The following is a 25019-nucleotide window of genomic DNA, read 5'->3' on the forward strand; positions in this document are numbered from 1 at the left end:
CTAGCATTTGGATGCGAGTCTCTAACTCATTAACCTTCTTCGTCAGCCTTTTTCTCCGTCAGCCAACACAATTGTTTGTTGTTGGTGGTGGTTGTTCTTGATAAACGGTGCTTTGAGATCGATGAATAATCTGTGTACCGCAGAGGAGAAAAAAAACGGGTGTGCGCTGAAAAAATGCACACAGTTTAATCGCAATAAAAATAGAACGCGGATGCAGGTGGAATATGCGCACAGTTGAATCACGATAAGAGAAGAGTTAGTTTGAGCAGACTGTATATGTGCTTGAGCATTTAGGCCTATATTATATTATTTTATTTCTTTTTTCATTCTTTGAATTAGTTAATTATATTGATTTAAATCTTTTGATTATTCATATCTTAATTGTTTTATATTTTTATAAAAAGATTCAGCTCTTCTGATATTCGAGCCTGCTCTTAGAGCAGACTCGTTCACGAATGACCCATCACTAGAAATCATGCTCAAACTGAAGGATAGCAATAGATCTGCTTTGTTCTTTTAATACTTAAACACTATAAAGCAATGACTTGCCCTTCATGAGTTTGCATCCCTGTAATTTACTGTGGCACTGAAAGCATTAATTTGCAAGAAGAAATCAACAAATTAGATGAGAAAATTTGTTGTTTTTTTATTACCCAATTAGTGCTCTTGCCACCTGTGACCTCATTGTACAGTACCTACGTGACTTGCATTTTTGGCATAGCCACATTTCAAACATTACAAGTAAACATGCTACTAAAGACAGACCGAAAACATGGAAAAGTTCTTGAAAAAGAAAACTATCGATGATGGTTATGTGAGATAGTGGTGTGCTATGGTATTTTTTTAATTATAAAAAGTGTGCCGTGGCAGAATAAAGGTTGGGAAACACTCTAGGTTTATGCCTGTCCTAGACTGTTATAATTTGATTGACATATTTAGCCAATTACATATTTTTGCAGTGCATTTAAATATTTCAAATTAGATAATATACTATGAGTCTGAGGTCATATTCATGAATCTATCTTTAAGTTTCCAGTGCTCACTCAATCCGCTTCATGTTGTTCAAAAAGCATAGTAAACACATATTAAATGTTGTATACTTGCATTGTACAGTTGTTTAGATGATGTTTAGTTGAACAGGTATATACTGATTTCATAAATTTTAACCACTAAGTTGTTTTGAGCAGTTATGAGAAATAGGAAATTCATTCAAATTACTAGTAATTATCACTTTAGATATTAGTATACATTGTATTTTATATTTAAATTACAATATGAGAAATTACAGAAATGTTGATGAACAAAATATGTGTGCATCACGCTGGGTTTTATGTGGTTAATGTTTGAAATGTCAAAGAATTTCTAAATGTTATTATTTCTAAAATAATGGCATATTAATTAGTACTTTTCTGCTGCCTTTATGTGCTTTTTGGACCTTATAAGTTCTTTTCACCATTCTCTTGCATAGTATGGACCAACAGAGCTTAAATATGTATTTGTGTTCAGCAGAAGAAGAAATTAACATCTGGGATGGCATGAATGTGTGTAAATGATGAGATAATTTTTATTGTTTACTGAACTATTCCTTAAAGATGGGTTTTTTGAGTAAGAATTATGCATGTACCAAATTAAATATCTGCTAATTTATAAGCGTAGTGACTAACCCATATTTCTCTGCATTTTTAGGGAGCAGAAAACTCCAGTTGCGCTCCATCCTGTGGAGAAACTAAATATTGACCAGAAACCTATAAAAGAGATCAAGCCACCAAAAACAGATGTAGACGAACAGCAGGATACTGAGCTGAATGAGACAAAGGCTGAGATGCAGGTGGCACTTTGTCATTCTTATATGTTTTATTAATTTCAGTTTATCACCAGATCCATTCCTCATCTAAACAACATGAACACTGCCCAGTGGAAAAGAGATTTCAAGAGGGAAATGAGCATAGAAACTCTACAGCATGTATTAGACAACTAAGGAGACATTTACAGATATACTGCTTTGTGTTCTCATTCCTGATGTATAAAAATGCTTGCTTCAGGTATCTTCTTTATCATGATGCCACATGTAAGAAATCACACTTGATTGTATCTTCAAACTCCTACATGTGAGTACATGTCTGAGATAATATGTGCCCCCTGTTTTGTATACCCAGAGGATGAGAGAAGTGATTGAAGAGAAGGAGATGGATATCAAGAAGCTAAAAGATGAAGGAAGTGCCATCCAGCAGCATGCAGCTCTTCTGGGGCAGCAGCTCGAGGAGGCAAAATTGGAACTCCAGGTACCAGTTGGGTAGCACTGGGTGCTGTATTTCACACTTGTGTTTTCACATTTGGGTGTTGAATGTTCAGTGTCTTTTAGACCATGCCATGGGATGATTACATGAAGGTTTGGTCATACTTTGCAGACAGTGAAGGAGAGTTTTGAAAAGACAAAGGAGTTTGACCATAATCATTCGACAACAGTTGCAGACATAATTTCCCAGCTGGCTAAAAAAGTGGATTCTCTGAGAAAACTAAGGCAAGATTCTTCAGGAATAAAAAAGGAGATGCACTTACTGTTATCACTGTTTTTACTTTTGTTTGTTTTGCAGCATCCTTGCGAGAATCAAAATTGTTATTTAAATTGTTGACAATTAGAAATAGATTTTCTTAGATTATAACAAAATGTAGCTTTTACATACTGTACATTGTGCTGACTATATAAAGTGTCAGTCAAAATAAATATTTTGTATATTGTGTATACTGCAATATTTAAATAACCATGGGCAAAGTCTCGAGGCGAATATCACTGGTGTTAATACAAGCAGCCAGTTTTACCACTTCAAAATGAAGCACATAAAACAATATTTTAAAGGTCAAAAGATGCATTCTGCATTCATTTGGTCAAAAAACATTTTGCAATTAGTGTTTATATTTATGTGATATTTTATTTTCTTCAAAAAGTGTTTACTTTGGATATTTTTCTCAGTAAGTGTTTAGTTTCATTTTTGTAATATTATTTTTACTTTGAGTTTCTTGATAATATATTATTATTATTTCTAATGGACTGAAATGTGGCATAATATGAAAATAGAACTTTGGTAAAGGTCGGCTTAAAACCAAGTTGTTGGGATTATTTTGGGTTTGAACCCCAGGGAGAGTATGAGTCCATCACCATCATCATGAACTACAGGATCTCAATGCCGTTGAGCTCAGAGAAGCTGGAGCTCGCATGGAATGTGTATGATCAAACTCTAGAGAGTATAAGAGCATGTCAAACTGTGAGTAGAACATACAGCACAGTCGCCTGATGAATGAATGAATGAATTTTTGTATTATGTGCCTGGGTATCTGTAAACAGTGGTAATACCTATTTAAAGTAAGATCATAAAATGGTTAATGGTATTTTATATTTATTAAATTTCAATCCTAACATAAAATCCCTTTCTAGCAGTGTGATACATGTAATGTAATAAGAATACTACTGTTTTTGCAAGAAATGTACTTACTCTATATTCAGTATGTTTGCATGTAGGAAAGGTGAGATTATAGTGGTATTGGAGCTGTGGTGATGAGCCTATGTGTGTTCTGTCAGATGGGGGAAATCGAGTATCTAGTCAACAGCAGGAATGATGCCCGCAATGCTCTCTCAGCTGCATTGGACAACTTCCTGCTGGAGGTGGACAAGCTGCCAATCAATGATCGCATGGACAGGCTAAAGGTGTGTTGTGAAGGAAAAGTCTTTATCCATTACTGTATTAGTTAGGTTAAAAACATACAAGTTATAATGATTCATCATGCATAGATTCTTCATTTGCTGATTTTTTTCACTGTGGTAATTTTGTATAGTTTGTTGTTAAGTTTTCAAATAGTATCAGATTATTTTTTGGAAGAAAGTTTAGATCTGGCCTGCTTTGTGTCCTGATCCCATTCTCTCTCTCTCTTCTCTATCACTTTCCTGTCTCTTCCAAGTGTAACAATTCCATACATGGGGGAAAATAGTGTCAATCTTATCTGTAGAGATGTGAACCACACTGTGCTTCAAGCATCTCCAGCTTCCATTGCTGCCTTTTTAACTCAGCCATCTGGATCCACAGGAAGTTGGGTTATCATTGACTGCGATGTTTAGTTTAGTTATGCTGGAGGAACACACAGAGGAATACTCTTTTGAGAAGTTCTGTGAGTGGAAGAGACAGAAACACCAGAAAATCAAGAGTGTTCAAAAAACTACAGATGAGGCTCTCCTTGCCCTTAGCAACTGGGCAGCCAGACTAAGCAAGGTATGTTTGCGAAAACAAACCACAGTGTAACTGTACAGTATTGAGGCACTTCATTATTTTTGTGCTCTATATGTGGAGGCTCTTGTTCACGGCTGTATGAATCTTGTCAGTTTATGTGTTTGGAGAAAACGTCACTGACAGAAGATGTTGCCGAAGGTTTGGGTGAGATCCTGTTGAATGCTGACACAGCCATGTGTCAAGAACTCACCACTGCGTTCTCTGTAAGTTTCTTCCATAATTGACATACTGCTCACAGAGTAGCAGCATTTCATCATGTAATATTTTGCTCTCCTTTGTTTATATCTGAGACTTCTTGGGACAGCCTAATGTTTCTGTGTTGCTTATGCAAAGGGTTGGAAGTTCAGTCTCGAGGGGTTGACCCATGAACTGAAGAGTTACTGGTACACAGATTAGAGCCATAGATCCAAAAAGCACATAAATGCAGCACAAAAGTAAACCATTTGACTCCAGTGGTTTAATCCATGTATTCTGAAGTGATCCAAATGGTTTTGATAGTGAAACTCCTTTTCATTATTTGATTATTTGACGTTCATTATTTCAAGATCAATTTTAGTTGCTAGAGCCATCTAGCGCTCTGCACATGCGTCAAGCACTATCAGTTGTAGTCAAGCTTAAAATCATGATCGTGCCAAGAGACTGCAATTGCAAGATGTTCAGTTACATTTGGTCTGTTCTCACCCAAAACCTATTGGATTGCTTCAGAAAATTTTGATTAATCCATTGGAGTCTTATGGATTACTTTTGTAATGCCTTTATGTGCTTTTGGACATTCTGAGTTCAGGTCACCATTCACTTGCATTGTATGGACCAACAGAGCAGAGATGTTCTTCTAAAAATTATTTTATGTTCTGCAGAAGAAAAAAAGTCATACACATCTGGTGAGTAAATGATAAGAGAGTTGTAATTTTTGGGCGAACTATTCCTTTAAGGAGATTCTTACAACTAGAAACTTTAGTGGGGCACAACACCAGGTTGCTCAAAAGGGACTTTCTCACTAGTAAGTATTTCAATATAATATTTCAACTAAATATTTCAACTAATTTTGGAATAGACAAATGGTCAATTTGGTTTACATTGTTTTCAAAGGAACAAGAAAGTCAGGAGAGGAAGATAGTGTTTAATGCCTTTCACAAAGCCATGCAGGACATCCAGAGAGAGCAGAGGTTGTTAGAGGTAGGCAGAAGTATGAACTCAACAAAAAGGTAAGAGAAGCTCCACTTTTACACCTGATAACTAACATCCGTTGCTCTTCTGTCACTCACTCGACGTTGTGTCGATGTAGTGACACTAGGGGTTGCTCTTGAGAGCCCCGAACATCTCTATTCTTTTGAGAAAAGGCCAATGAGAGTTGTTGATGCCTTTCCGTCTTTGTGTGATTCCTGGATGCTGTCGTTATCTCTCTGCCTCCGACGGCCACGGGTGCTGCTTCACGTGTCTGGGCAACGATCACACTGAGGCAGTGTTTGTGAATGGTTCATTTTGTCATTGCGAGTACATGACCATTTACAGTTGCGGTCACAGCTTTCCTTCTTCTGAAGCGGGAAAGCCACTGTAACCCCCCAATTTGGGAAGTTCAATGGGCGCGGTCTCGCCGGGTAATTCCCCGTAGACCTCCTGTTCCCCATCACGTTTGTTTGCTCCCGTCTGGCTCCGAAGAGACCAGCCTGCCTCATGGCCAGCTTGACGTCTCTTTCGGGGCCTTCGAACAGGATGAGTCTTCGATCACTGCATCGGAGGGCGCACTGGCGATGTCAGATGCTGAGGACTCGACTGGGCTGCCACCTTCGGGTCTGCCTGCCCAGTCTGAGGCTGACGCAGAAGCTGACCGCCATGCTTGCCTGGGCCGCCGCAAGTATCGGGTTGGAATGGAACCCTCCACTCTCCCCTGAGTGAGCGCGGCTTGATGATTGGTTCTTGGGTTCGCCACTCACGCCCCATCAGGGATCAGGTGGTGAGCCTGCAAGCACTGCCCTGGGAGGAGGCAGATCCAACCCTGTCGTTGCTGTGTCCGGTGCGTGCTTTGCGTACTTTCAATTTGAGATTTAGATGCTCTGAGCAGCTCTTTGTCAGCTTCGGCAGACAGTGGAAAGAGAACGCTGTCTCCAAAAAGAGGCTTTCCTACTGGATCGTGAATACCATCGCTCTGGCATACCAGGCCCAGGCCGTGCCCACCTCTTTGGGAATACGAGCATACTCTACTAGGAGTGTGGCATCCTTGTGGGCACCTTTCTAGCAGACATCTGCAGAGCAGCAGGCTGGGCTGCACCCAATAACTTTGCATGATTTTACAATCTCCGGGTTGAGCCGGTTTCGTCCCGTGTTTTGTCAAGTACGAACAGGTAGAGTTTGGTACTACGGAACAACTGGCCAGATGTATCGCTTGTGTATAGCACCCTTCCACCTCCCCTAAGGTGAAAGCATGTGCTTTTACCCACAGTCGAGTGCACGAAGTTGTGGACCCTGGATGTCCTACTTCACTAGCCCTGTGGCTCGTGAATTCGGCGGAGGAATTTGCAGCCAGACTACTGCGGGTACTAATATGCCCTGTTCTGGAATAGGTGCTCCACAGGTGCTGATTACTCAGGTAACACAATGTTTTTTCCTATTTGGGTTGCTAAATGGATGCATGACTCTCTAAATCTGTTTTTTTTTTTTGTTTGTTTTTTGTTTTTTTTTCTCAAATGATACAAATGTAAAATCTAGTGGATAGTTGCAGCACTGATATTCTTTTATACCATTTTATTTCTGCCAGTTCTCTCCCAGCATTAAAGCGATATCAAGACAATATTCTCATCTTTTTCATGATGTTTAACTGCAGTTTAAGCAGGAAGTGCAGCAGTGGGAGAACAGCCCTCCTAAAGCAGATGAGCTGTTTTTAGTGAAGAAGCGTATCAGGAGCCTTCGATCTCAGCTGCGCTGGAAACTTGTAGAGGTCAGCTGTCTGGAGGAGGTGAGAAGAGTAAAACTTGAATATGCTCTGATAAACCACATTATGGGAATGTTGTTCACAAAATTAACTGACCTGTTAGAGTATTTTCTACAGCATGTTGGAAGTTAGTCATGATCTATTGCTTGATTAGTATATTGCCTATTCGGTAGTTGGCAGTGCTGATTGTATATAATGTTACTGATCAGTTTGAGTTTTTTCACAGGCAGAGGAGCTGGACCTGCCTGAGAATCTTAAGAAGAAGGAGGAGATCACGGAGACGAGGAATGTTCTCTTTCGAGAAATCGGCCATGAGAAGAAGCAATATGTATGTTTATATGTACATAGTTATTTAAAATTTTCAGAAGATGCTGTGCAAAGATACTTTCAACATGCCATATCTAAAAGGATCTTTTAGTTAGAGGATGGCAGTCCTAACAGAAACACCACTGAGAAATGCACAAACATGAATTATACACAATTCATGTTTGTGCAAAGATGAATGTTACATTTTACTTTTGCAATAGATTTGTAGGCTGTACAAAAAATAACAGATGTCTGATTTGTCAAGAATATTTTCATGTGCAGATAATGTTGTGTGACCTGGTGAACAGTGGCTTTCCGGAGCTACCGATGATCTACCCTGATGCTGACATCAACAGCTACATGGTGACTACTACTTTTAGATCGTTATTACAAAAAACTGTTTATTTCCTTGTGATAGTGATAGTTCACACAAAAATGGAAATTCTCTGTATGACTTTCTTCTGCTGAACACAAAAAAAGTTTTTTGAACGATATCTCAGCTTTGTTGGTCATCACAATGCAAGCTCAAAAAGCACATAAAGGTAGCATAAAGGTAATCTATAAGAATCCAGTGGTGAAATCCATGTCTTCTGAAGAAATATGATAGGTGTGGGTGAGAAACAGATCAATATTTATGTACTTTTTTTTACTATAAAAGAAGATTTACATTCTTCATGCATATTGCCACCTATTGCGTAGAGAGGAGAATTTATAGTTGAAAACAAACATTGAAACAAATTATCATTTAAATTGTGTTTGAATGTTCGTTCCTTGCATACATGTGGTTTCAGAGCTATGCAGGGCTGTTAATGAAGAGCTTGGCACAGCTCAATTTATACTCCGAGCACAGACTTCCAGGGACAGAATGTAGTCCTGAAGGTAATTTATAGCCAAGTATACTAATTTGTCAAGGAATCGTATGTGACATCTGCAAACCAGTTATGCTAGACCTTTTCTCATAACTAACTTCATGCTTCTGAGCCGTGCTTGCAATTACTTTTAACTAACTGGTCTCCAGGTGATTTATAGTGGATGTATGAAGTCACATCACATTAACCATGGACATTTTCCATTAAGTTTCTCATCCAGGTGTCCAAATACTTTGTCTTTATCATTTAAAACCACAAAAAATTGAATGTTCAAATGTTTTTGCTATCTTAAATTATTTGGTAGCTAATGCAATGTCATTCACACTTTTTAACTGTAGCTTGTTTCCAAACACAGTACACTTAGACCTGCTAACTTTGCTAAATATTTATTAGAGATCTGGGTTATTTCTTACAGTGCTACACCATAGATGACCAATCAGAGAAGAAGATGCTTAAACAGGCTGCCCAGTATCACAGAGCTCAACAGCAGAATCCATCCACAACTGTGCCTCTTTTGGCCCTGTTTTTCAGCAAAGTCCTCTCTCTTTTTCTTCTTCTTTATATGTTATTAATTTAATATTAGGTTCAGACTTTATATTTGAGTGTGGAACCTCAAGTACATTTTTCAATTTTGTTCCTGCTCTGTGGCATTTATACCAGAGTATGTGTCAAATGTGTTCTGTTTTATCCAGTCTGATCCATTAGCATACATCATGGTACCACACTACTCTAATGGAAATCTAAGAGCCATTCAGAAATCTTCCCCACTGTCCCTTTCTGTGAGTGCCTTTATCACTTTTAAACTTATGTAGGTTTTATAGACCGATATAACGTGTGTGAGATTAACATTAAAATACTTAGAAAGCTTGTAAAACCTGTTTAGTATTTAAAGCTGAAGTGTATTTAAAATGCATTTTATCTATCTCAGCTTAATGTGCAGAGACAACTGTAAGTAAACCACTTGATTCATTTCACCTGAAAATGGTTTGAACATCCTGACCAGCCCGGCACAGTAACATTGGCTCAATTAAAAATTAAAAATTCAGTACAGGTTAAGATCAATCAAGATCATTTGTGGGATAATGTTGATAATCACAAAAAATAATTTAGAGTTTTGAAAAAAGAAAGCAGAAATCTGGGTTCCAATTAGGCACTTACAATGGAAGTGAATGGGGTGAATCTGTAAACATTACAATACTTACTGTTTCAAAAGTATAGCCACAAGACATAAACAATATATGCATGTTAAAATGATTTAGTGTGATGAAATCACTTACTAAGCTTTTCTGTGTAAAGTTAGATCCAATTTTACAACTTTGTTGCCATGATGATGTAATGCCACAAATACCAAAACTGACAATTTAAACAATTTTACAGCTCAAAAAATACATGAGTTTTAACAGAAGAATTAATGTAAGCTTTTTATTTTTAAAGCTTCATATTTCTGCCTTTAAACCCTCCAAACATTGGCCACATTGTAAATGCCTCACTGTAACCCATTTTTTTAAAAGAGGGATTAGTCAAAATGATCATTTATTGATAATAAATGTTGTGCCACAAATGCTGTTGATGAGCTTAACTTGACTTGAACCCAGAATATTCCTTTAATGGTGTGATACACAAATCTTGTCATCTGTTTGTTCTACATATGGCAAATAGTAGAAGGTTCAGAAAAAACTGTTCGAAAATATTATTATTGTCATAACTTTTGCTACTGCATTTGGAGATGCTAGTGATGGAGAAATGACACCGTTCACCTTTAAAATTGAAAAATTTGTAATAGCAAGATAGCATAAAGAGTACACAATTATTATTTGTTAACTATATAAAAATAAAAAAAAAAACAGTTGTTTGACTTCCGATTTGGTGTTATGGCCCTGTAGGAGATTAGGAAGGTGATGAAAGGCGTAACTTTGGGTCTACAGAATCTACATGCAGCGTCTGTTACTCATGCATCTCTACACCCCAACAATGTGTTTGTCATTGGCCGAGATAAAGGCATTTTGGGGGATTATGATCTCACAAAAACACCTGTAAGTGGCACAAACACCGTAAAAGGTCCGGAGTAAAACGGAGTATAAATTGAGTTTTTAATAAAGAAATAGGCTTAAAATTGATCACAGTAATCATACTTTTATATGTTCTTTAAAACTCATTAATAGAGCAAATGGCTGTGTTGTAAAATTTAATAATCATTTTATTATTATTTTTATCCCCTTTTCTCTATTTGGAATGCCCAATTCCCAATAATTAGTAGGTTCTCGTAGTGGCGCGGTTACTCACCTTAATCCGGGTGGTGGAGGACAAGTCTCCGCTTCTGAGACCGTCAATCCGTGCATCTTATCATGTGGCTTGTTGTGCATGACACTGAGGAGACTCTGCATGTGGAGGCTCATGCTACTCTCCGCGATCCATGTACAACTTACCACATGCCCCACTGAGAGCGTGAACCACTAATCGCGACCACGAGGAGGTTACCCCATGTGACTCTACCCTCCCTAGTAACCGGGCCAATTTTGTTGCTTAGGAGACTTGGCTGGAGTCACTCAGCATGCCCTGGATTCGAACTTGCGACTCCAGGGGTGATAGTCAGCGTCAATACTCGCTAAGCTACCCAGGCCCCTGTAAAATGTAATCAAAATATTTTTATATTAGTATCATAATTATTGTTATTTCATTTTACAATTAATACAAATACAAATATTAAACCCAGTTTATTCAGCTTTATTACTGTTATTATTATTTCCTCTGATGATGTTGGTGCTCTGAATGTCCTAACCTATCTCTGGTATGGAAAAAGATCACAGACTGTCAGGATGGTAGTGTTTTATTTGTTTGAAACTTCTCTATGATACAAGTTGGGTTGCCCACTGATTGTTATTATACCTAAGGCTAGTAATTCCCTACTCATTTAGTTCATTGTAGCTGGTTGTTTTTTTTGTGTTTTTTTACATTCTACTCTCTTCATGTTGCAAGTTAGAATAGTCTTCTTAGATTCAAAGAAATGTCCATTTGACGTTTGTTATCCATCAAGTAATTTCAGTGGTGACCAGAGAGTGGCAGTAGGCAAATTTAAACCTTTTGCTCTGACACCGTGTCCATTCACTTAGATCACTATACACTATTTATTGTGTATTGCTTGTGTATCAAAATCACTATATATAAATTAACTTGTGGTAACACTTTATTTTAGTGCCCCTGTTACAGTGTAATTACCTATGTAAGTACAGAGTACTAAATAATTTAATAACATGAAATATCATGCATTTAATATGTACTTAAGTTATGGAACAGCATGTACCATTGTAATTATGTGTAATTGACAATAATTATTACATGTGTGTAACAGGCCAGTCTTGTTACATACCTATTTATGTAATATATCTTGTTGCATTCGTGGAACAGACTAATCTTGTTAAAAAAACATTGGTGTTTGGGTGGGTTTTGCATGGTCAAATACTGTCACAATGGTAAAAAATAATTTCTACATGTGATTTCCACATAAGTTATTTTAAGCAGCACGGGTCTACTGTATGTATGGGCATAAGTCAGGCTGTCAAAATTGTTTTTACTGTTCAATTGTTGCATTTAGTTCCAAATAGAGATTATATCTGTCGGAAAATTGACTGATTTTAAAATTGACTACCACCAGCCTATCAGCCTATAGAGACAGAGAATCAAAAACCATAACATGTTAGAACACCACTATACAGCAGCAATGTTATGACTTCATACTTCCTCTTAAAAAAATAAAAAAAAAAGTAGATAAGTATCATGCCCCATAAAGTGTGTCAAGGTGCACACCTGTCACCTTCCTGTCAGCTTGGAACAGTCTGGCCATTCTCCTCTGACCTCTGTCATTAACGAGTAGTTTTCGTCCACAGAACTGCGGCTCGCTGGATGTTTTTTTGTTTTTCGCACCATTCTCTTTACACTACTGTTGTGTGTGAAAATCCCAGGAGATCAAAAGTTACAGAAATACTCAAACCAGCCCAACTCAAAATCACTGAGATCAAATTTTTTTCTCCATTCTGACGGTTGAAGTGAACATTAACTGAAGCTCCTGACACCCATATCTGCATGATTTTACGCATGAATAGGTAGACATACAGGTTCAACATACAACATTACAGACGTACAACATTCATATTCAATCAGTTGTGACTGCAGGGTCACTCACACCCTTAACGAACTGAGCAAGTAATGGGGTGGAGAAATTATGAAATCCTCTCACATATTTCTCAAATGAGTCGCACATGCACAGCTATTATCTGAAGTAAACTGACAGACAGCCCGCTGGCCTGTCCCCTTTGCACTCCGTGGCTCTGATTGGCCATTCCACTCAGACGTCATCGAAAGGGGCGGATCCTAACATCCTTTTCTGACATATAGCGCACTAGTAGAGAAGGGATAGTCTTGTTCTGGCTGCTTGGGAAATTCATGGGGCTTTAAATTTTTCACTGGACCACAGATCCACCCAGGGGGGTCAGTGAGGTAAGTTACGATGACTGTGGATCTCTTTGTAGGTGCGGCTGTTTGTATGAGCAGTGCAGGCCATCGAGGGGTCTACACGTGGCTGTCTGTACTGCTGTCTCACACTGGGGACACTTTTGATTGGAGCGTTTACTAGCTAAATCCAGTTAGCAGTCTAATAATAAACAGCTGATTGCTGCTAGCGCTTCGTGGCTACACTGTTACTGCTAATTTTTGCTGCCAATTCAAGCTATGAATGAAAGAAATGCGAATACGAAGCGTGAACCGTACATTAAAATACTTTTGAGATTGAACTCGCCTATAGTTACTTATTGTTTGAGGAAATAATGACTTAAGGCGCGTGAGAGCGGTACTAGCACAACGCGAGCAATGTGCTCCCTGCGTCCCACGCGCTGCGCGTTTTCTTTAAGTTGAATGGGCCGCACGTGCGCTAGTGTTGCTATCATACAAATCTACGTCTGTAACGTTATGTGCCCAGGTTCAGCATGGCAGGCGTACTGTAAATGTCATGTTATGGGCACTGGAAATGTAGATGAAAAGCACGCGTCATTGCCTCGTAGCTAGAATGCACGAGAGTGAGTTTCATTCAAAAACGAGAGCAGCTTGTTCAAACATGGTTTGTGTTATAACTCAGTTACAACAATAATTAGAACATTTTGTCAGTTTTGCTTCTTGTCATAAGGGATTTGTCTTTATAGTGGTGTATTTCACAGAATATATGGAGATCTCAGAACAGTCAAGCATGTTGAAGCAACAATAAGATGTGTGTTAAATGACAATGTTGTCATTGTTGAATGCTCATTGTCTGTTTGTTTGTGTCAGAGCTTGAAAGTACAGTTTCATTTAAATTAATCAATAACCTGTTTGTGAAGGTGTGTGTAGGCTTTAAAGGAATATTACGGGTTCAATACAAGTTAAGCTCAATCGACAGCATTTGTTGTATAATGTTGATTACCACAAAATTTTCAATTTGACCAAAAAAAAAAAAAAAAAAGCAACAGTCGAGGTGACAGTGAGACACTTGCAATGGAAGTGAATGGAGGCCAATTTTTGGTGGGGTTAAAGGCAGAAATATGAAGTTTAATTCTAAAATGTTATAAAAATCACTTATATTGATTTTGTGTGTGTTAAAACTCATGTATTATTTGAACTGTAAAGTTGTTAAAAGTTCAATTTTTACCGTCATTTTGGGGTTTTGATATCGCATCATCATGGCAACGAAGTAATATTGGCTATAACTTTACACAGAAAAGGTTAAAGGTAATTTTATCACACCAAAATCAAGTTAACACAAATATTGTTCATGTCTTGTGGCTATAATTTTGAAAGAGTGAGTATTTTAATTCATTTTCATTGAAAGTGCCTCACTTTTACCCAGAATTGTAAAAAAAAAAAAAAAATTTTTTTTTGTGGTAATCAATATCATGCCACAAATGCTGTCGAATGAGCTTAACTTGTATTATTAGACTTGGAATATTCCTGTAATTAATTCTTAACATGGTTAAAGATGGTCAGATGATTTTAAAGCACATCATATGATAATGCACTTCACAAGATGTGTTTGTCAACGGTTTGACATTAGAGGTAATTTCAGTATTAAAATGTATCTGCTGTAAAATATTTTAAAGAACATACAAGTCGTGCTTACCATGCATCAGGTCCATTGATGATTATAATGATGAGTATTGTTGTTATAAGGTTGTTATTACAAATTAAACCATATTTTCTAAGTTGAGCCACAGGACAATTAAAAAGAACAACTAGTACTATATAATTTTTGGTGGTCATTATTGTTTGAAAATAATTGTACCGTAAATTCTGTTATTTTAAGAAATCTGCCTCTGTATTACAATAGTGGAATTTCAATGCAGTGGTTGTAACACATTGTGAATTCCTGAGTAATAAAACTCAGCCAAATTCATTCATTCAAGTTCGATAAGTCTCTGTCGATGGTGGGTGAGTATGTGAAGTTTATAAAATTATATTTAATTATTGGTAATCCTGAAAATGAAACACAATCAAAAGCTTTTTATTTTATAGAGTGTCAGCCTTAATGTGTTTCAGAGGTTAACAAAAGGGACATTTGAAAGTGTTTGTCATGGATCTTAGTTTTTATATAGTAGACCAGTCCCACTAGAGGGGTCATCCACCACCACTTATTTTTGGCTAATAACCTACATGGCTTCATTTGCTATTAAGTTTGATTCGATAACAGCTTGAACAAACACACATTTCATGCTACTGTGTTTCTATATTTCGTAATGCAGGCTTTTCTGATTCATGTTCCTCCACTTCTAAACTCCATGGCCTAGTTTTGCTCCCCTTGCAGCTATTAGTGTGAACATGCTATTCTACACCAGACGGTGCAATCACACATAATATACAGTATGATTCACAGAAATTCACAGAGCAGGGATCGAGTCAACACCTAATACCTCCTTTCACTTTAAATGACCAGTGTTTTTCAGCATTGATGATGGGCTTCAAATTGAGACTTCAATGGTTCCTGTGAACTGTAGCCTTCATAAAGTATCTTTTCCTGATGAAAAATAATTATTTGTAAGTGTGAGCATGTCGGATAGGACCTGAACCCTGACTTTGGTTTAATCACCTGCAATTTGATCATGTGATTCCTCAAGCGATTAAACTGCCTCATTCACCTGCTGTCAAAGTACATTTACATGTATGCATTTGGCAGACGCTTTTATCCAAAGCGACTTACAGTGCACTTATTACAGGGACAATCCCCCTGGAGCAATTTGGAGTTAAGTGCCTTGCTCAAGGACACAATGGTGGTGGCTGTGGGGATTGAACCAAAACCTTCTGCTTACCAGTTAAGTGCTTTAGCCCACTACGCCACCACCACTCCTTGTGGTACTTCCTTAACCAATCAGAATCCTGGAATGGATGTAAATATCCGTTAAAGTAGGGCTGGGCGATAAAACGATATATATCACGATAAAGAAAATCCATGATAAGTTTTTCGATATTTACTGCGTGTCGCTAAAACACAAGCAGTTCGGCTTTCTCAGGCTGCATTTCCACAGAGGCGGACAAAATCCGCTCAAAGGCCCTCCCAGCGCTAGGAGAGAGCTTCCTCCGCACCGCTGCCAATACGATCCACCTTGCGAGCATGACGGCTGGACGGCTTTCATAGGAATTAATTGAAAACGTTCTCAGCTTCACTCACAACTCGCCAGTGGTAACGTAGGGTCAGACTAGTTGAACAAATGCTAGCTGCCTTGCTAACAATTAGGCTACGTCGGACACCGGATTGATTCCATCCACACCACAAGACTTCATGACAACAGTGATGTGGACAACAGCTCTGATCTTTCTGCTCTGTAATCTTAAATAATGTTCTCTAGCACCAAACATGCATCATTTCTGCCCTGTCCTGCTCCGCAAGCGTCTCCTCTTTTCCCAGCATGTGTGTAGACACGAAGCACCGCATGAGTTAACGTGGTTTCAAAGCTCCTTTCAGACCATAATGTTTTTCCCTTCTAAATGTATCTTTATTAATCAGCATGTTACGAGCCTTTAATAATAATAAAATCGAATAAACAAATCTATTTCGGTTCTAATTTTGTGAAAATTAATTAGATGTCTGGAATGGATAAGGAAAGACTAAAATTACTAGTTGGTAGCTTAGGACTAGTCTCTCACTTTAATAAAAATATACAAAATGTTTTCAAAATTTTCTCTCGGGACACCCCATAACCCACATTCAGTATCATTCCACAGTCACAAGGGCTTCTATGCCCCATACTTTGGTATCTGAATCTAAAGAAATATAAAAAAAATATTTAATTTTAATGTAAAAGTATTCCAAAAATACTGGACTGCTGTCACTATGCTTCAGAACAATCAGATGATCTTTTAACATTCATTTTCAATTGATAAACGGTAAAAGACGGTAAAATTGGTAAAAGATCCCGCAGACCCCACTGCTTTGACAGGGACCCCTGTCAGTTTTGTAGAGACTATTTTGACTGTTTAGAATACATTTTTTCTTATTTTCTTCCGTCAACTTTGAAATAAAAAAAAGAAAGTGCAATGTGTAAATGTATATCGTGATAAATATCGATATTGAACAATATGAAAAAGATTATCGTGATAACAATTTTGGCCATATTGCCCAGCCCTACATTAAAGACATTAGCTGCATCAGAGTAGTATGTATTGCATTTAAGGAAGGATGCACTTCTCAGTCGGTAAAATGGTATGTTTTTGTTTTGGAATGCAAGCAAGTAGTATGAATAGATTCCGGACATACTTCATCCACGAATGTGGGTATTTGTGATGTAATCACAACCACGAACACAATCTACTTGATTTTGATTTGCTGACAGACGGTCAAAGTGCAAGTAGTTCTAGGTCTTGACTGCATAAAGGTTCCAATTATCTTTGAAAAATTATATCAGTTATTTCAAAGAGCCATAGAGGCTGCCAACTTAAGATAACCAATTAAAACAAAGACACTGATAAGAATGACAAACAATGCCTATAATATCCTACATTTATTTCAATTTCAGTTGAAAAATGCCCTTGTGCTCCTTATCTCACTCTTTTGCGGTCGTCTCACCCACACTCTCACACTGACCCTCTCACACACACATGCACAGAGACTCGAGTCATGACTTGATCAATACAAACGTTTCTATATAATCAAAAATTACTTTTAATATCTGTGGAAAGCTCCCATGTGCTCCATCTCACACCCACACTCTCATACACACATACTCGTGAGCAGGACACATAGCTGTGATGTAAATGACGAATTACAATAGTGCTCACACTAGGCCCGGTTGCCTTGTACCGTGCCCAAGCACAATTGTCCCCCTCTCCCCCTTCCCAGCCTGCCTGAACTCACTTTGTACTTAACATTCTGGGCCTGAGCACACTTACGTCATTACGATGCAACTTTTTATTTTGAAGAATACAGGAAGACAATTACTCAATAGAGTACAATAGAGCCCATCATTGTAACGTTACTTATTTTGTGGCTTATGTTGTGTGATTTGGGGTGCGGTGACACACGGCCCTCTCTTAAGCCTAATTGTCGACAGACCACTGCAATTTGCCCTTTTATTCTGGCAAGCTGCCAGATTTACGGAGTGCATACAGAACCCGTAGTTGTTTCAGCTTGTCACGTCATTGCTCAGTGGTTCTTTGGTATCCACTAGCACGAAAATAGTCGCAAGTTTTTGTGTGTTCTTGTGTGTTTTATCAGTTTTTCCTGCTGTCAAGTAAACACTGCACCTATGTAGTAGACTAAAGTGATCTCTTTGCCCAGTCGCATCATTGACGTCAAGTTTCGAGTTCTGTGCTCTGTCGCGGTTAAGGTGCGTACACACTGCCAGCAACATCGACTCCATACCATTCATTTTCAATGAGAGCACAGCGACTTCCGGCGACACGAGCTGTCGCGACCGTTGGCGACTAGATGTGGGCTTGTCCAGCGACTCAACAAAGTTGAGACAAGTTCAACTTTATTCAAATGAAGAGCGACTAACGGAAGCGACAGCCAATAGGAGAGAAGACAGGAGAGCTCACGTGATCCTTCTCTCTCTCTCTCTCAGCTCCTGCAGTAACGGAAAGATGAATGAAAGGCTAATTCTTGCTGTTAGCAATTTTCCAGTGCTCTATGATATGTCTCTTCCCACGTACAAGGACATTTTTAAGAAAAATACTGCGTGGAAAGGTGTATCTGAGATCGCAGTGATTTTATGGACCCAGACAGACCGGCATTTGCATTTTCGCCGCAGATAAACAGCCGCCATGGCAAAGAGCACGTCTTGTTTCTCATTCATCTTTGATATAAAGCATTGTATGTACTGATTCCATTTATATTTAGTCTTTTCCCTCCAAAATGTTTGTTTTTTAGTGGCAAGAAAAGAGATTCGCTGTCAACAGCAATGGAATGACAAAGTCGCTGGCAGTGTGTACGCACCTTTAGCAATCACACTAGATTCGTACCGTGCCTGAGCCTGCCCGGGCACGGAGTCAAAAGATCTGGACTTTGGGGGTCAAACGTGCTCGGATACGGTACAGATTGCCTAGTGTGAATACATCCTTAATAAAACAGTTGTGTAGCAACTGGAAAGCTATATACAAGAATGGCGACATGAGAAGTACAGTCAAACTTGCATGTTTCTGTTTATGAGAGCCTAACCCTCTCTCAGTTTTCTTTCTTTTGCTTTCGCTCATGCACATATACCTACGCACAGACACACATACACACACACTCGCACACACAGATGCACAAACAAAATTTTCATTCTTGGGTGAACTATCCCTTTAAAGGGCTAAAACGCTGTCCTCTGTGTGGAATTGTAGGCCTTATGTTATTTTGCCTTCATTCAGAGGAACTTTGTACAGTAAACAAACCACCTCCGCAGCTTAGGACAAGTTACGGTCATGTTCACAAGTGAGATATCTACTGTATTTGGAAGGGAATGTTGTTTATTATTGCTTAGTTAACATCCCATTGACCAGTATCACCAATAATTTGGCACTAATTATATAAAAATATTAGAGGGCAAATATTTGAGACAAGTTATAAATTTTTAATCCTTATAACATTAGCATGACAGTTACAAATGTAATTCTTCCTCTGTGAAAATGGTGTTATATATTGTTAGTGGAGTGATGTGTGGGGGCATTACTCTCAGGTGGGCAGCTTGGCTGCTTTAAACTTTGCAGTTTGTTGGAAAACTCTTACCTCTCCCTTGCAGGTTTTTGCTGTCTCCAGGAGCTCCACATTAGAAGAAAGTGAGCAGAGGTTCTGTGAACTGCACTGAAACTAATTTAGCTGATGAGTTATTATATATAACCAGTGGAGTTTCTGAAGTTTTTGGGGGCCCTAAGCAAAACTACTCTTTGGGGCCCCCGCCTCCACAACACACCATCCACCCCCCAAGAAAACTACCTACCCCATTACCATAGGTATGGCTAATTCAATTCAAATTCCAACCTTTATCGCAGTGTCTTCCTATACTTTGATAATATTTAATTTGACATCAGCGAGTATCTTAACCAGAGAGTTTCGTAAACAGTGTTGCCTCACCTCTGATTGGTAGATTTAGCTCACAGGAGGGAGAGCTTATGCTGGAGAATGAGCTTTCTGGGTTGGGTTTGGGGATTTAAGGGTAGGGTTGCAACAGCTGTGTGTAAAGTCTCATTTAAGTTGGAATGTAAAGTTCAAACTAAGGGCTTAGTAACGTCTCGGTTACCTACGTAACCTCGGTTCTCTCTAGATGAGGGAACGAGTATTGCGTAAGCTAGCTTACGCTACGGGAAAGATTCATCTTTTCTGAGATATTGAAGCCAAAAAATTATCCTTAATTTTGTATCATTTGTCAACGCAGTGCAGCAACTGCAGACCTTGAGCGGGCTAGCTAGCGAGCTCATTGCTTGCTCTGCGGCAACTGCTGCAGCCTATAGACGAACTTGTGTGAACTTCGCCCAATGAGAGGCGCCAGCGCTCACTGTCCCAAAGCCCCCAGAATGGGCGTGGCTAGGGTGCATATAAGCGCAGTTCAGTAGGCTGGAACCCTGGTTTTCATTGAATGAAGCGAAAATCGCTGCGTGGCGCGAAGCACGGCCAGCTATGCAATACTCGTTCCCTCATCTAGAGAGAACCGAGGTTACGTGAGGTAACCGAGGCGTTCTCTTACGAGAGGTTCTCTCATATTAGCGTAAGCTAGCTTATGCTACGGGAACCCATTGTCAACGCCGTGCTGCCAAGCATCCACTGCATGAGCCCCAGGGGGTGGGGGACCGGGGAGCCCTTGTGAGTGGGGAAATAATATTTGGCCGGCAAGAGTGCGGGTCAGTGTGTGTGATTCATAAGCACATAGTGGGAAGGGAAAAACAGAGCGGCGGTGCCGGTCTGTGTGGAATGTGTCCCATTAGTGCAGCTCACCAGGGGAGCTGTAGCGTATTAAACCGCTAGTAGTTTTGCCTGCAGAGCGGGCACTTCCAGATTGTAAAATCTGACAAAGGTGGAGGGGGAAGCCCAGCCCGCTGCCACACATATGTCCTGAATGGAAATCCCGCTGGACCATGCCCACGAGGAAGCCATGCCTCTGGTGGAGTGAGCCCTAATGCCTAACGGGCATGGCAGGTCTTTCGACGTGTACGCGGCAGCAATAACGTCCACTATCCATCTAGACAGTGTCTGTTTCGAGGTGGCGAGACCCTTGGTGCGCCCTCCGAACGAAACGAAAAGCTGCTCAGCGCGTCTGAAAGAGGCGGAGCGTGCAGTATACAATCTCAGTGCTCTGACTGGGCAAAGGAGATTTGTGTCGCGTTCGCTATCGGATGCTGGCAGAGCCGATAGGGAAATAATCTGTGCTCTGAAAGGAGTACCGATCACCTTGGGGACGTGTCTAGGCTTTAAAATGACCTTGGAGTCACTTGGTCCAAACTCCATACACGCAGCGCTGACAGACAGCGCGTGAAGGTCTCCCACACGTTTAACTGATGACAGGGCAGTCAGAAAAACGGTTTTGAGTGAAAGGTATTTCAAATCCACGGATTCAAGCGGTTCGAAAGGGGGCTTTCATAGCTTCGAGAACTACAGAAAGATCCCAGATAGGAACCGATGGGGGCGCGGGGGGTTCATCCTTCTAGCTCCCCTGAGGAAGCGGCTGACCAGCTCGTTTTTTCCCCGTGACTGGCCGTGCAGGGGTTCGGCGAACGCCACGATGGCCGCCACGTACACTTTGAGCGTGGATGGGGATCTGCCCTTATCCAACAGCTCTTGTAAAAACACGAGCAGTGACGACACCCCAAATGTCCGTGGGTTCAGGTCTCTGTCGGTGCACCATTTTGAAAACACCGACCATTTGGACGCATAGATTCTTCTCGTGGAAGGGGCTCTAGCGTGTATGATAGTGTTCATTACTCCTTCTGGCAAAGCGACGGGTAGTCGTTGATCACCCACGCGTGCAGCGCCCAGCGCTCTGGGTGGGGATGCCAGATCGTGCCGCGAGCTTGAGAGAGGAGATCTGTTCTCACTGGGATGGGCCACGGGGCTGTCAGTGACAGCTGCGTAAGCTCCAGGAACCATGTCTGATTCTCCCAGCCGGGGCTATGAGGAGCACCGAGTGACGCGTTTCCTGATCCTCTGCATTACCTGTGGCAATAGCGAGGCGGGAGGGAAGGTGTAAAGCGGGCGGTTGGGCCAGTCCTGGGCCAGCGCGTCCTCGCTTCGAGAAAAATACTGGGCAGTGAGAGTTCTCTTCTGATGCGAAGAGGTCTATCTCTGCTCTGCCGAATATTTGCCATAATTTCTGTCCTCCGCCAATTTCTTGTCTTCGCCTCGCTCTCCGAGGTGGCAGCAGTCGTGACGCTCGGCGGCAACTGCTGGCGTCGAGGCGGGGAGTGTGAACGCGATGCTTTCGAGGGAGAGGCTCGGCGAGACAGTCGCTTCTAAACCCGGTTCCGGCAGCCTTTGGGCGCGCGAAACAGAAGGCGGCACGGTGGCTCGGTCCTGAGCGCTCGAGTCGAGCCCGCGAGGGTCGACATCGGAAGCTCCTCGCAGAGGTCGCATCCGCCGTCAGCGGCGAGCTCTGCATGCCCCAGTCCCAGGCAGAGGCGCCAGATGATGTGGCGGTCTCCGGCCCTGAGAGGGGTGCGGCATGAACCGCAGGTGCGAGGCATCTTTAAAAAGACGCTCGTGGTCTTTTGTGAAGTTCACTGAGGAACTAGTTTGCTTTAAAAAGGATACGTCGCCGGATGGCGTAGCTCGCAGGATGGCTGAAGGTGGCGGCGCTTCCCTTCCAAGCATCTTCCTCCCTGACAGTCTCTGGTTAATAAAATCAACGAACTATGGCTTCGTATTACACATAAAATGCTTTTGGACTGTAATTTAAAGGTGTTCACGGAAACTTTGCTCAACGACAACATTCCAACCTGTGCAATTGAGCTAGAGGGACACAACATCTTCAGGGTTGACAGAACTGCTGCAGATTCTGGTAAAGCCAAAGGAGGGGTGTTTGCATTTATGTAAACAAAGCTTGGTGTATCGATGCAGTTATCATAAAGTCTCACTGTTCTGCTGATCTTGAGTACTTCTTTATTAAGTGCAGAACTTTTACTTGCCCTGCTTACTCACATGTACCATAACCGCTGCAGTATATTCGCCCCGGATGCAATTGCTAAACTTTCCATGAAAGTGCTTGGAGCTACTATTAGCACGTTGCAAATGGGGCTTTTTCACTACACAGTACAGCTTGACTTCGACTCTGCTCGCTTTTTGGGGGTTTTCCACTGTGGATAGTACCTGGTACCTGGTCCTTTTTAGCACCACCTCGGTGGAGGTTCCAAAGGAGCCGAGCCTATACTAAATGTGACATAAAATCCCTGCAGATCACTGATTCAGTAGAATTGTCACTACCAGCGCGTCACTGGATTTGCAACACAGGACATCAACCCGTTAGTTTTAAAGTTATAAACAGCGATAGCAGTGTCATTTGTTCAATCCATGATGGAGGATGGTACGTTTTGTTACGTTACCTCTATATTCTGCTTGAAAGCTTCACTTTATTTACTTGACCAGCTACTGGAAAGCTTGCTTCTAAAACAACCAGGCCAATTTAACTGTTACACTTGTGTAAAATCACCATGCAACAACTGCTTTATGCAGCACAATGAGCTAGTAGCTAACAGCTAGTGGTTGTGTTTCAAGTCAAGTCAAGTGGTTTTTATTGTCGTTTCAACCATATACAGTTAGTACAGTACACAGCGAAACGAGACAACGTTCCTCCAGGACCATGGTGCTACATAAAAACAACATAGGACAAACACAGGACCACATGAGACTACACAACTAAATAAAATACCTATATATATATATATATATATATATATATATATATATATATATACCTATATAAAGTGCACATCAAACATGTGCAAAAAGTACTGGGACATTACAAGAAATTTCTGACAATGAACAGGACAATAGGCACAGTGAGAGACAGTGCAGCGCCGACCAGTACACAGTAGTGCAAAAAGATGAGTTTCTATAAACATAACATACTATGAGATAGTTTTCTATGCACATAGCAGTTATTGAGGTAGCAGACAGTTATAAAGTGACAGTAATTAAAGTGCAACTCAGGACACCTGTGTGTGTGTCAAACCAGTCTCTGAGTATTGAGGAGTCTGATTGCTTGGGGGAAGAAGCTGTTACACAGTCTGGCCGTGAGGGCCCGAATGCTTCGGTACCTCTTGCCAGACGGCAGGAGAGTAAAGAGTTTGTGTGAGGGGTGTGTGGGGTCGTCCACAATGCTGGTTGCTTTCCTCTCACTATCCTGTTCACTAACCTCTGCAGGGCTTTGCGGTCCGAAACGGTGCAAGTCCCAAACCAGGCAGTGATGCAGCTGCTCAGGATGCTCTCAATAGTCCCTCTATAGAATGTAGTGAGTATGGGGGGTGGGAGATGTGCTTTCCTCAGCCTTCGAGGAAAGTAGAGACGCTGCTGGGCTTTCTTGGTAATAGAGCTGGTGTTGAGGGACCAGGTGAGGTTCTCCGCCAGGTGAACACCAAGGAATTTGGTGCTCTTGATGATCTCCACATAGGAGCCGTCGATGTTCAGCGGAGTGTTCACCTTGTGCTCTCCTAAAGTGAACAACCATCTCTTTTGTTTTGTCGACATTCAGGGACAGGTTGTTGGCTCTACACCAGTCCGTTAGCTGCTGGACCTCCTCTCTGTATGCTGACTCGTCGTTCTTGCTGATGAGACCCACCACGGTCGTGTCATCGGCGAACTTGACGATGTGGTTCGAGCTGTGCATTGCTGCACAGTCGTGAGTCAGCAGAGTGAACAGCAGTGGACTGAGCACACAGCCCTGGGGGGCCCCAGTCAGGAAGTCCAGAATCCAGTTGCAGAGGGAGGTGTCCAGGCCCAGCAGGTTCAGCTTTCCAATCAGGTGCTGAGGAATTATTGTGTTGAATGCTGAGCTGAAGTCTATGAACAGCATTCTAACGTATGAGTCCTTTTTGTCTAGGTGGGTGAGGGCCAGATGGAGGGTTGTGGTGATGGCGTCGTCCGTTGAACGGTTTGGATGATACGCAAACTGAAGTGGGTCTAGTGAGGGGGGCAGCTGGGTCTTAATGTGCCTCATGAGG

The 25019-nt window shown here is 40.8% G+C and overlaps 1 protein-coding gene and 1 pseudogene across 1 annotated transcript in view; both read left to right on the top strand.

Moving 5' to 3' along the window:
- The first annotated feature begins 806 nt into the window (after nucleotides 1-806).
- On the top strand, nucleotides 807-10453 carry LOC127657626 (serine/threonine-protein kinase 31-like; annotated as a pseudogene).
- Nucleotides 10454-12748: 2295 nt separating this feature from the next.
- The window catches only part of pals2a (protein associated with LIN7 2, MAGUK p55 family member a), a 33976-nt gene continuing 21705 nt past the window's right edge, over nucleotides 12749-25019 (top strand). Inside the window, exon 1 of the mRNA XM_052146889.1 lies at nucleotides 12749-12878. The gene's annotated coding sequence lies outside the window, so the exon portion shown is untranslated. The remainder of the gene's footprint in view (nucleotides 12879-25019) is intronic.

This window comes from Xyrauchen texanus, chromosome 17 (assembly GCF_025860055.1).
Source record: "Xyrauchen texanus isolate HMW12.3.18 chromosome 17, RBS_HiC_50CHRs, whole genome shotgun sequence".
NCBI lineage: Eukaryota > Metazoa > Chordata > Actinopteri > Cypriniformes > Catostomidae > Xyrauchen > Xyrauchen texanus.